At 27.4% G+C, this 12,137-nt stretch overlaps 1 protein-coding gene across 3 annotated transcripts in view; it reads left to right on the top strand.

Moving 5' to 3' along the window:
* Positions 1–940: 940 nt before the first annotated feature.
* Positions 941–12,137, top strand: part of ich (zinc finger protein ichor) — a 35,212-nt gene continuing 24,015 nt past the window's right edge. Inside the window, exons 1-2 of one of the 3 annotated variants that reach the window (XM_088189565.1) lie at positions 3,819–3,897; positions 4,021–4,108. The gene's annotated coding sequence lies outside the window, so the exon portion shown is untranslated. Of the gene's footprint in view, positions 1,047–2,706; positions 3,653–3,818; positions 3,898–4,020; positions 4,109–12,137 lie in introns of those variants that run through there. The other 2 variants (XM_088189564.1, XM_088189566.1) reach the window with 2 other exon arrangements.

Here is a 12,137-nt window from a genome sequence, read left to right on the forward strand (position 1 = left end):
ACGAATCTGATTAGTATCTACTTTATTAAATTAAATTCAACACCACGCCCCTAAACGTCTAAATTAGTAGCATGTACAAACAACGTGTTACTGAATCGAGCTTCTTTTCAATGCGCCACATGTCACGTATCAATTTATAATATTATTTGGAAATTAAGAATTATGTTTCATAATTGATAAAAATATTTATAATCTGATAATTTTATTCTATTTTAAGAAACAAATTAGAGCAATGATTCCTAAATAATGGGTACAAATATTTTATTTTAAATTATTGTGCTGCTCTTTTATAATTTATAAAGAACTGTATATATTACATTAGACTAAGTTGTGTTAATATAATATTATATTATATATGAATAACTATTTAGCAATTACTACGTATCCTAATATAATAAGCATAGCCTCTGGGCTACTTTAAATTATACCATGTAATTGATTTGTAATTATAAGTAATATTACATATATATATCGAATAGTTTTTGGCACACAAATAGCTTAAAAATACATGTTTTTTGTTCCATCGAGCATATTTTTATGTATTAGCTATAAACAATTTGTATGCAAATTATGTATTTTTTATGGTTTATGGCTACTACAATATTTAATGTTAAAATAATACATCAATACTTGACGCCTAATTAATATTAATAATATGATGTATTATTTCAACATACACTTAGTTTTGGAAGCAAGGACTATTCTGAGAATTATATCGTGATTATGAAATTTAGTTTATTAAAGATTCGCGTAACTTAGCTTGGGATGGACTACTCGCACAATTAGCTTTTGATATAAGTATGATAGGGATGGGTATGTTAAGCATGCTAATTCCAAGAAGTTAAGCGACATAGAAAGCCTCGATGATTAGTCATTCGATTTCGTTATCAGTGTAAGCAAGGGTCGGTCATATACCACCGGCACAGGGCTCGATCAATTCAGTCTCGATTTGGGAGCTCCAGTGCGAGGTCGATCAAGGAACTGGTACCTCAGTCGTAAAGTAGTATTTCAGATTTAGGAACTTTTATAAACGTCCTTTTCAAACCGTGAGTTTAATTTTTATTATATTAATTGAAGTTTTATAAGCATACGTGATGGTGGCAGTTTCCCTATTTTCACACCGGGTGGTGGTATTTTTAAAGGTAAGGTTCTTTTTAATTTATTGAGGTCGATGGATGTATGAGGAGGTTGTGAGGGGGGTGAGGTTGTAAAAGTAGCGGGGGACGGAAGTGCTATGAGGAAGGACGCCGCAACAGTCGGTAAAATGTAGCTATAAGAAGAGACATTATAATAATGGCGTCGTATGACTCGAGTACCACCTTTCTTCGTAGTATATTTTTGGTATTGTTTCACTTTTAATTTGTATAATCCTCGTAACATTTTATTATAAATTTCATAAAACAATATTTTTGAGCATAAGTAGCATTTTTCTGCGATTTTATTTTTATCTAGGTGATAAAAAGTAAGAGTATTTTTTAGTGTTGCATTTCGTCAGAACCAATTAGTGGATTTCCCGTTAAAGTATAAATGTATTTCCCATGCGCCTTATCTTTTTAACTTATAATGTAAAAACGTAGCTATTAAGTCTGATTTTCAAAACTTCTAATATATTTATTTGCATCTATCAATATTTTTAATAAACCGCTTATAAAATTTAATTTTAAGAATGAAATTTATAGTAATGTTTTCCCCTTATAATTCCATCAATACTTTTTGATTGTAAAACTGATTCTATATAGAAACATATGCACTATGTGTTATAATAATGTATTTTTACATATTTTTATTTAAATTGAATTGAATTTCATAGTAGACTTATAAAGTGTACAGTATTTTAAAATCATGTAAAGACATAGTTTGTTTTTTATCTGTATTTTTTTAATGACCATATTTATTACTTTTATTATCTATGCTAAGTAAAATGGCCGATCAAACTTCAATAGACGATATTTTATTTAAATTACTCTATTATGTACAAAATAAATATTAATTTTGAGAATAAAACTTGAAGTACTTTTTTTATATTACAATTTACCGAAAATTCGTTGCATCAGGTTTCACTTTTAAATTAGTATTTTTGACTAGAAAATTGAATTTTTACGTTCTTAATAAATATTACTAATTTTAATGATTGGCTTTGATAGAAATTTACTTAAAATTCTGTGAACATTATTTGTAAAAAAACTGTTTTTTTCCTTCAACTCTGGTTATTCTAATAATGAATGGTTACGCCTCTTATACTCCCACCACTGTGAGTCGATAATTTACCCCCACCACGAGTCAATATATTGTCATTACTAAGCGGATGCTTTTTGGTGATAAGGGCATTTAGTTACAACGTAGTGAACGAAGTAGTAACTCCTGTTTCCTGCTTTCACCAACAAGCTTCTGCATTCTTAGTGAAAATAACTAAAGCATTAATAAAGTAAGTTAAATAAAAATATATTTATATTTAAATAATTCTAACGTAAAATTAATTAAATATTTGGATTTGCTTTTAATGCTACTTTTAAATGTGTTATTGTGAATTTATTATTTTTATGTGTCTTAAATTATTTATTGTATATCAGATTTTTGCTTTAAATCATTGTATGCTTCCATCGCGTTTATTTTTAACTATCCGATTTGTTTTGAGGCGGGTAACGGAAGTGTTCCGAGAGAGCCCAGCTTGATTTTCTCACAAAAGTGGGGTAGAGAGCCGTCCTCAGTGCTCAATGTGTTGCCGTGCCGTCAACATCGGATTTACAATAGCGCGCGCGCGAACACCGGACGATCATATGGCACACACACACCGTTGACCGACACACGGTTCAGTGATAAATAAAATAAATTAAACAAACATTCAATAAACATAAAAACAAAAATCAATAATATAATTAAGTGCGTGAAAATTAAAAACAAAAGAAAAGCATCGAAGGGTTTCGTTTCACCCCGCGCGTTGAAATCTATCTGAGTTTAATTGGATTTATTCGAGTTTAATAATAATATGTCACTGTAAACAAGTGCAACGTGTGAGACATTATGCAAATGATGCATTCAAATGTGTGAGAATGAAAATTGAGTGAACAAAGCCTTATGGGAAAACTCTTGTTCCGATTTATTTTTATTATTATTATTTTATAAATATAAAAAGTGATTTTTAATCGATTCATCTGTTCGATTTATAAACAAATATTGTGTATTCATACGTATATGGATTGAGTGAATTTTTATAAAATATAAATAAGTACGTATCGCGCGTACGAAGCGGTACCACGGAATTCGACGAGCTCAGTGCCGCGCGTCGAAAACTTGAAATTTCTTCTTCGGTGAAATGTACACCGGCTCGAATAAGTTCCTGCCCGCTGACTCTATGTGTGTTGTACGCCGTGAAAGCAAGAAACAACTCGGCTGACTGTGCTCTCTCGGCTCGCCGGTATCCGAATGTGTAACACTGACCCCGTTATAAACAAAGCCGAGAGAGCCGCGTTCGACGACGGATATACCACTTATACATTTTACGATACACTCACTGACTGTACATAAAACTAAAAAAGTCGATCTAAAAAATAAAAATATATAAAACACATGTCCGTCTCGAACGCGAATCTATCCTCCATGCACTATTTCTTATCGGCGAAAACTCTAAAAGGCTCTCTTCTATGTCTATCCTGTGAGTATCTATTTTATCTATCCTATTTTTCTTATATTTTCACTTAAATTTATGCATTTCTTCGCGAAAACGTTAAAATCGCTCAATAGACTTCAACGCGCGGCCAACGCGAAAACCCGCAGTTAACAAATCACGCATTTTAATTATTTTTATATAAAAATATCAGATAAACGCATATAAACTGTTTTACCGGGTTTGATGAAACATTACATTCTGTACTAATAGATCGAAACGCGAATCAATAGGTAAATTAAAGCTTGATCTAAAATGACATATGTGTGCTATTATTATTAAAAAAATTATAAATCACGTGTTTGTGTTTCTATTTTTATTGGTGCGGTTGTAACTTGAAAACGATGTGTGCAAAGCGTTTTTGTTTCGTGTTTATGTGCTTGGAAAATTGTTACTAAAAAGGATTAAATACACCCAACATGACATGGATCTGATATCGCTAAGGTAAACTATGTCAAAAATATATATTTTCATCTCGTTTTGGTGTACATATTTAATTTATTAAGACTTTACTGACATTAAATTATTATTTAAATGGTATTTTTTTATCTGTATGTTTCTGAAAATGCATATAAATATACAATATATTTAACACTAAAAATAGTCATTAGTTTTAGTTGCTCAAAACTGATGCAAATTTTATATAAAAGGCGTCGAATTAAATGGTCAGTTTTTAATGTATGGTTATTAACATCTAAATCATTTTTTATTATAAAGACTAAATACATACATATGTGATTTTAATATAATATTAATTTTTACAGAGCCTTTTAATGCATATTACTGTTTTCTGTTATTATAAAAGTAATATTAATATAATAATATAAACATTCAACTAAACTGAGTTTTAAAACATGATATGTAACATAAAAAAAATAATTACTATCCATTAATTGTAACTACTGACCACTTAAGTAATATAAATTAAATTTGTAAAATATTGTGAGCCTACAATATAAATATTGCATGAAAGGTTTATGCAAAAAATCAACTCAAAACTACTTTGATCAAATTTATCTTTGTTTCCTATATATTGAAAATTCATAAACAGTAGACTTATACTGTAAATATATTTGAACCATATTTGATTTTGAACCAAAGTCAATCTGAAAATTATTTGATTAATTGTAATTCTAATCATATTTTATCTATGCGTATTACTTTTAAATTTAATTTAAACTACCCTAAAATATAAATATTACTCTTAAAATAAAATAAAAAAATATTTATACTTATATCTTACTTAAAATACATAACAATTTTATCATCTTTACAATTGAGCCGTACAGTAGTATACCATAAACAACATTGATATTTCGTTCCATTATTCCACACCCGTTTTGCGATTCGACCTATTTTTTGTCATTTTATATTATACTGTCTAAAGTTCATAAATATGTAGAAATCATTCCATTGTTTTGATGTGGCGTGTATTGAACTTGCCTATGCAGTTCCAGCGCACGCTATTTATCTATTGTGACAGTGTTGCATTCGACATTCCCATGAATTTGCTCAATATGTGCATTTTTTTATCGCTCTTGTAACATATTATATATGCGAGCCTATTTAATTTGGCGCGATTGTTTACCTAACATACACAAAAACTGTAAACAGGGATTTTGGAGATTCAATAGGTATAAGTGCAAAGCCAAATAACTATCCGACGCTCCTTCGTTCCTTGAATATTTGTTGTACAATTATCACTTGGGATCCATTAACTTGACCCAATTCGACAAACCGGTAAACCGATGCGTGTTTGCGCATTGAGAGATTCTAGTATTTTTTACTGTAATATAATAATATACAGGAATGATTGAAAATTTGCATGGAGTTACTCAACCATTGTCATACATGATTCATGATAGTTTCTGGTTAGATTCTATATGTTTATAAATTTTCTTCCTTAGAATTTTAGTATTTAGGATAGAGGAATTGACTTTAAACTATTTATTATTAAAACATGAAATATATACTATTTAAATAAATAATAATATCAATATATTTTTTTTATATATAATAACATTTATTTTTATCACTGATAATTTATTAAATGACAGTAAGTAAACTTTAAATATAATCTTTATTATATATAATTTATGATGCAAAAGATTTAAACGGCCTACTTTTAAATGTTACTAATATATGGTCAGTTGATATTTGAAGGGTCAGTAATATTTATTAACAGTCAGTCAAGCTTTAATTGCGGCTATTAACTATTTTTTTTACATACACAGTTCTAATATAATTTAAAGGATTATATGTAATTTTGCTGTAAAAATATGTTATAGTTATTTCAACGCATTTTATCATTTTGTTTAAGAATTCTTGTACTAAATGTTATAACAACATTTAGTCAAAATACAACTAACTATTTAATTTAAAATATTTTACATAAAACTAGATGTGTAAAAAATAGTGATTATTTAATATGGTTCCAATTTAACAACTAATCATTTATTTAAGCTACACTTATCATTTCAATAAACTAATGATCAAAATAAAAAATGTTAAAAAATATTTTCAATAAAATTAATGTTTCTTATCAAAATATCAACTTTAAAACATAAAATTCAATATTAAACTAATTCTTTAATAATTTCAATTGTATTACTGAAAAAAATAAAAAAAATACTGACACGAGTTTTACTAAATTTTTTTATTAAATTATATATTTTAAGGTTCTTATCATATAATTACCTTAAAAGTTTAATCATTTTAATTGAATTTCTGACCAAAACCAAACAAAATTACTGACCCAATAAAATACAGCTCAGTTCTTATTATATCAAAAAATTAAATATGGACTTTATTCATTTTAATAGAATTACTGACCAAATCCAAATAAAATTATTGGTTTAATAAAAATACAGGTTAAGGAATGGAAGTTTAACTAATGTTTTTTTATCAAATAGTTTATTATATCGTACTATGATCTTTATTATTTTGTATAATATTTCTTATCAAAACATAACATTTTAAATAAAACAACCCCTTAAAAAATTTAATTGAATTACTGATCAAATAAATACAGCTCAAAGTATATAATAGTTTACTTAAATTGTATTATTATTAAAAACATTTTGTGGTTTTTATAAATATAGTCTTTAATATATTGAGGATTTTTATATAATTTTTTTTTATAAAATATATTATTTAAGCTATTTTTTTTATTTATAAATAACTTTGCTTGAAATAATGTATTATTTTAAATGTGCCTTTATATATTATAAATATAATTTTCTGACGTGTACATATTTTATTTTTATTTATAACATAAATTTTAACCGTCGAGCGTTTTATATATAATATAAAATTTACTTTTACTTCTACTTTTAAATGCGCTGTTTCAAATTAATCTTATCTTTTTATAAAATAGAAATGAGGTTACATTTTATTTTTATTTTTTTAACAGAAATATAATTTTGGTAAATGTATTTAATCATATATCATAGAATATGATTGTATATAATATTTAGCATTGAGCTTTTTGAGCTTTCTATCTTACCATAATTAATATAAGCAGTACCGTATTCGACACAAAAGATGCATCTTGAACTTGGACTTTTGAGTGTTTCGTGACCTCCGGACTTGCGGTCAGGACTTTTTTTCAGACTCGGGCGTGAAATTTTCCATTATTTCAATTTTGACCATGTCCGACCAAACAAAGGGTCAATCCCGTTGTTCGGTTTCAACTTTCTTACACATATACCACTCGGTATGAACCATATGGCTCTTCGAGTTCCTCTTCTCTGTGCGTGCTTCGGTTCCGCGGTGTGTCGTTCAATAAACGCCGTTTGCATACAATGCTTCGAATTTAGCTCGTTTTTTATATATACGATATATATTACGAACCAAAAACTGGCTCAGTGATTCGGTTCCACTTTGACATACTTACCGAACACAATACACAACAACGTGACGAACCGTTTTGGAATAATTCATCTGCGTATAGAAATAATTACACTTTTATCCGAGTCATCTCACTTTTTTCCGCAACGCGACAAACAAACATATCGCATATGAATTGTGCTAAGCCATTGTGTTTTTTATACTAATTGATTATAAAATATATAAAAGAAAAATCGTATAATAGAGTACCGCTAAAGGAAGCTCAAGAGATTCATAATGTGCTTTACATTCTTGCAAATTTTTAATGCATATACACGCACAAGGATTATTAACGGAACTAAATAAGTAGGCCTTTTCATAAAGCATATGCGAAAAGTAATGTGTTTACTATATAATAATATATGAATTATGCGCTGCCTGCATGCGGGCTTAATTTTTTCATGATAATCCGTGAAAGTGGATGTGTAGTAGTATATTTTTTCAGTACAAAATAGGGTTAAAATAATTAAGACACTGATTTATTGAAGCGTTAAAATTAGTACTCCACTTTCTTTTACTTTTGCTGTGATATATTTTAAACCACACTATTTAACAATAAAAGTACTGGTATGATTTTGACAGCGGTACTTTCTTCAATGAGACGAATCTCACGGAATAATCTGTCAATGGTTCTGTTCGATAAATTGGAATTAACAATTTTCTTTATAGTATAATAGTAAAACAATTCCGAAAGTGGATCTCCAACAGTTGTTGTTACGGAAAAGCAGGCAATATAAACCATCGGTTTGACAAAGTATATTACATATAAATATCAAAATTTCAGGAATAAATAATTTGACATGACTCGAATAAAATATCGTATAAAATAATTAAATCATTATTAATTAAATATGCCATAGATCTAATAAAAATAAAATTTTAATAAAATATAAAGTCTATTAAGATTTTTTCAATAATTAAATTAGACCGAGTTGCAATTAACGAAGCGATCGAGTTAATAAATTCCCTCTATATCGAAACGTTGTCGACCCCTGGCGGCTCCGATGGAGGATTATCGGTGACACACTTGGCTCGTTATTCAGACCGCGTGCTCGCTAACAAATCGTTACGAATTTTAACCCGAAAAGCTTCTACCGTTATAATTAACGACTAACCGAACGACGGGCCGCGACTGGACAATTCGTTCTCAATAGTGAAAACATGCAATTATTTACTTACGCATATGCTATATCTGCGTTTTATGCATGTATCGATTATGAGATGCGTACGAGATTTTTTCAGTTCTTTTTTTTAGTGAAATCGCTGTAGCGAATCAATATACAAATTATCATCATTACGAGCAAAAAGCGGTTCTTATTGTAAAATATTAAATATTATTTTAATTCAATATTTCCATTATATTTAGGAGTGCATAACAAATAATTTTAAATTTCTAAAATATAGAAAAAATATTTATATAAGTAAAGCGTGCTTGTATTTTATAAATATTTATATGTTCTAATTTAAAATCGGAACACAAAGTAGCTTTACTTTAATGTCATAATTTTTAATTATATGTATAATTTAATTAACGTAAAAATACATTTTTATTGATTCAGAAAAGATTTGAAACTTGTGGCGCACTTAAAAATAGCCTATTTTTAAAATTAACCTTAAAATTAGAATTATATTAAATTTTTATTCCAACTCCATAAAAAAATATGTTGAAGTAAAAATTAAGTTCAGCATATGTGTATATAGCGTAAAAGTTTATTTATTTATTTTTATTATTATTTTAAGAAACATTAAAACATATTTGGAAAACAGAACTTTCTTATTATAATATTTAAGCATTTAAAAATACTAAAAGTAATTATATATGTTTATTCGAACTCCATAAAAAAATGTGTTCAAGTTAGAAATATTATTATTTTAACCCTTTAAACGCGGAAAGCAACTAAAGTCGCCCAATTGGTTTTTTATCTCTTTACGCAAAAATCAGTAAAAAAATGCTTTTCAAGAAAAATTTTTTTTTGTGAATAAACATAAAATATCATTTTAAATGAATAAAAATTAAAAAATCAGAACATTTAAACACAGATTCAAGGTAAAATTTGCATTTTTCAAAAAAAAAAAAAAAAATATTTTTGATTGAAAGGGTTAAGTAATATTTATAACTAAAAATATTAAAATATTTACAAACACTGATGAAGTTTAAACTAGGCTTAGAATATAGATAGTGCAAAAGTTTACCCTATTTTTTTCTATGAAATTATTTTTTATTAATATTTTAAACAATATTTAAAAATACAGACAATATTAAAAAAAAATATTCCAACAATAATAAAAACTTTGTTGAAGTTTGAAATTAACTTATTTTTTTTTATATTATTTTAAGCAACATTTTAAATCATCAAAAATACGGAAACTTTACAGAAAAATGATGATATCAAAATATTTAAACTTTCACAAATACTAGAATTATATTATATTTTTTTTTAATGCATTAAAAATTATTTTTAAGTTAAAATTAACTTTAGAAAATAAATAGCGTAAATGTTTACTTATTTTTTTTATCAAGCAATATTTTAAAATATTAAAAATACAGAGACGGAGTAGTAAAACTACGTTTCTAAAATATTTAGACACTTCTTCTGAATGTTTATAATTTACAACAAATGTAAAAAATAGATTGATATACTATTTTATGCATTTTATTTATCATTATACTTTTTTTTTATCGAATTTTGCTTCCAATATTTTTAAATAGAATTTTAACATTTATAAAAATTTTACTAGGAATAGTTCAGTAAAATTGGATATAATTAATTCTTATCTATTGTAATTTTTTCACTGAAACATAGCATTATTTATATTTTTCTTGGAGTTATATTAACTAAAAAATCATATATATGTATAAACAAATTTTAAAACTCATTTATAGTTAGATTTTTTCAATATTGATGATATTTAACTCTCATAAAAATAACAGTTATTTTAACATATTCTTGATTGAAGCTCTTAATACATCAAAATAACATAAGATATGTTTATTTAAATATAATCATATTTTTTAAAACGAAAAATAAATTTGGCAAACAACTAATGAAGTTTACTCATAATTTGATATTCATTAAATACCATAAAAAAACTGTAGATTTCTTCATTTTTTAATAGATAAATTGTACATACAAGTATCTATCTAACAGCAGCATGTCACGATAGACAGGAATTCGCACTAGGAACTGCGTAATTAAAATCGTTCAGTCATCAAACTGGTTAAAGACCCGCGATTCCTAAACTTTTCGCAAATAAAAAGATAAAAAATATATTAAAACCTTATAATTGGATATTTTTAAATATATTAATATTTTTTATTATCATAACAATATTTTTTTACTATAAAGTTTGACATTCGCTGTCTGATTTGATTGTCGCGGCGGTGATTCGCGTACAATACACGGACATGCGAACACTTTCACTCTCCTACTAAAAATTACGGTAAATTCCGCTCTGACGTGCATATGTGCACAAACGATCGAATAGGAAAATCTGATTCAGGATTGAACCGATTATATTTTACTTGATTTGGCACTCAATCTTAATGCGCTCATTATTTATAATTGAAAACATCAATGAAACAAGAATTACGCATGCAATTATACTTTCGATTGTCCTGACATATTCGCATCGTAATAAAATGCATATTACCATCTAATATTATGCAATTATAAACATCAGTTGTATTCGAAGCTAAGCGTTAAAATATATTTTAGTGGAGTATGTAAAGCATTTTGTCAAAGTGATTCATGGAGAAATGTCTAGTAAATCGATTAACGTTGGATATATAATATTTTATGTTTTAATTAATTCAGTTGCATATTCGCAATGTATAAAGTGATCGTTATAATTTTACGGTGCTATATTTTACGTGGAGAAATCCGATAATTATGTATACATAAAAGGCGACCTTGATAAGGAAAAGCTCGATAAACTGCAAATCCTCTTATAACGGAAACATTTTAAAGCTCTTGAAAAGCTCAAATATGAATTGACCTACATCCTTTTGTTGTGCTTTATTTGTACGCCTGCCTCACTGCAGTTAATTGGTTAATATTGATTATTGATATTTAATTAACGCATCCTGAACGGTCGACCTTATTTCTCTCATCCGGATTTGAGATGAATCAGTCTTCGCTGACCCACTTGACGAAGACCCTAAATTTATTTTCCTCTTAAGTCCTTACGAAACGGTTTATTGGAATAACGTCATAATGCTATGACGACTGAAAACGAGTGAGTGATACAAAAAAATCGGTATCCAAATTTTTAATCCTCGCGTGCTCGTTCCACATACCAGGCAAAAAATATATGTGTGTGCAATTGTGTGAAAAACTCGCAACAAAACGGTAAATTTCATGTCATACTTGACCTTAAATTTTACTTTCCACACCGCGTTTGTGTATTGCTCTCGAAGAGAGACAAGATCACAGCCCAGTTTCCTAGTTAGCGCAACTCATCGTTTTAAAGCGTATATTTATTTTTATTGCATACATAAATTAAACCACTATACTATGTATCTAAATATATAATATATAAATAATTTCACTGATTTTTTCAATAAAAAAAGACTTGTTATATTTTT

The sequence above is a fragment of the Plectrocnemia conspersa genome, unplaced genomic scaffold, assembly GCF_051122295.1.
Source record: "Plectrocnemia conspersa isolate PC_06_02 unplaced genomic scaffold, ASM5112229v1 ptg000008l, whole genome shotgun sequence".
NCBI classification, from domain to species: domain Eukaryota; kingdom Metazoa; phylum Arthropoda; class Insecta; order Trichoptera; family Polycentropodidae; genus Plectrocnemia; species Plectrocnemia conspersa.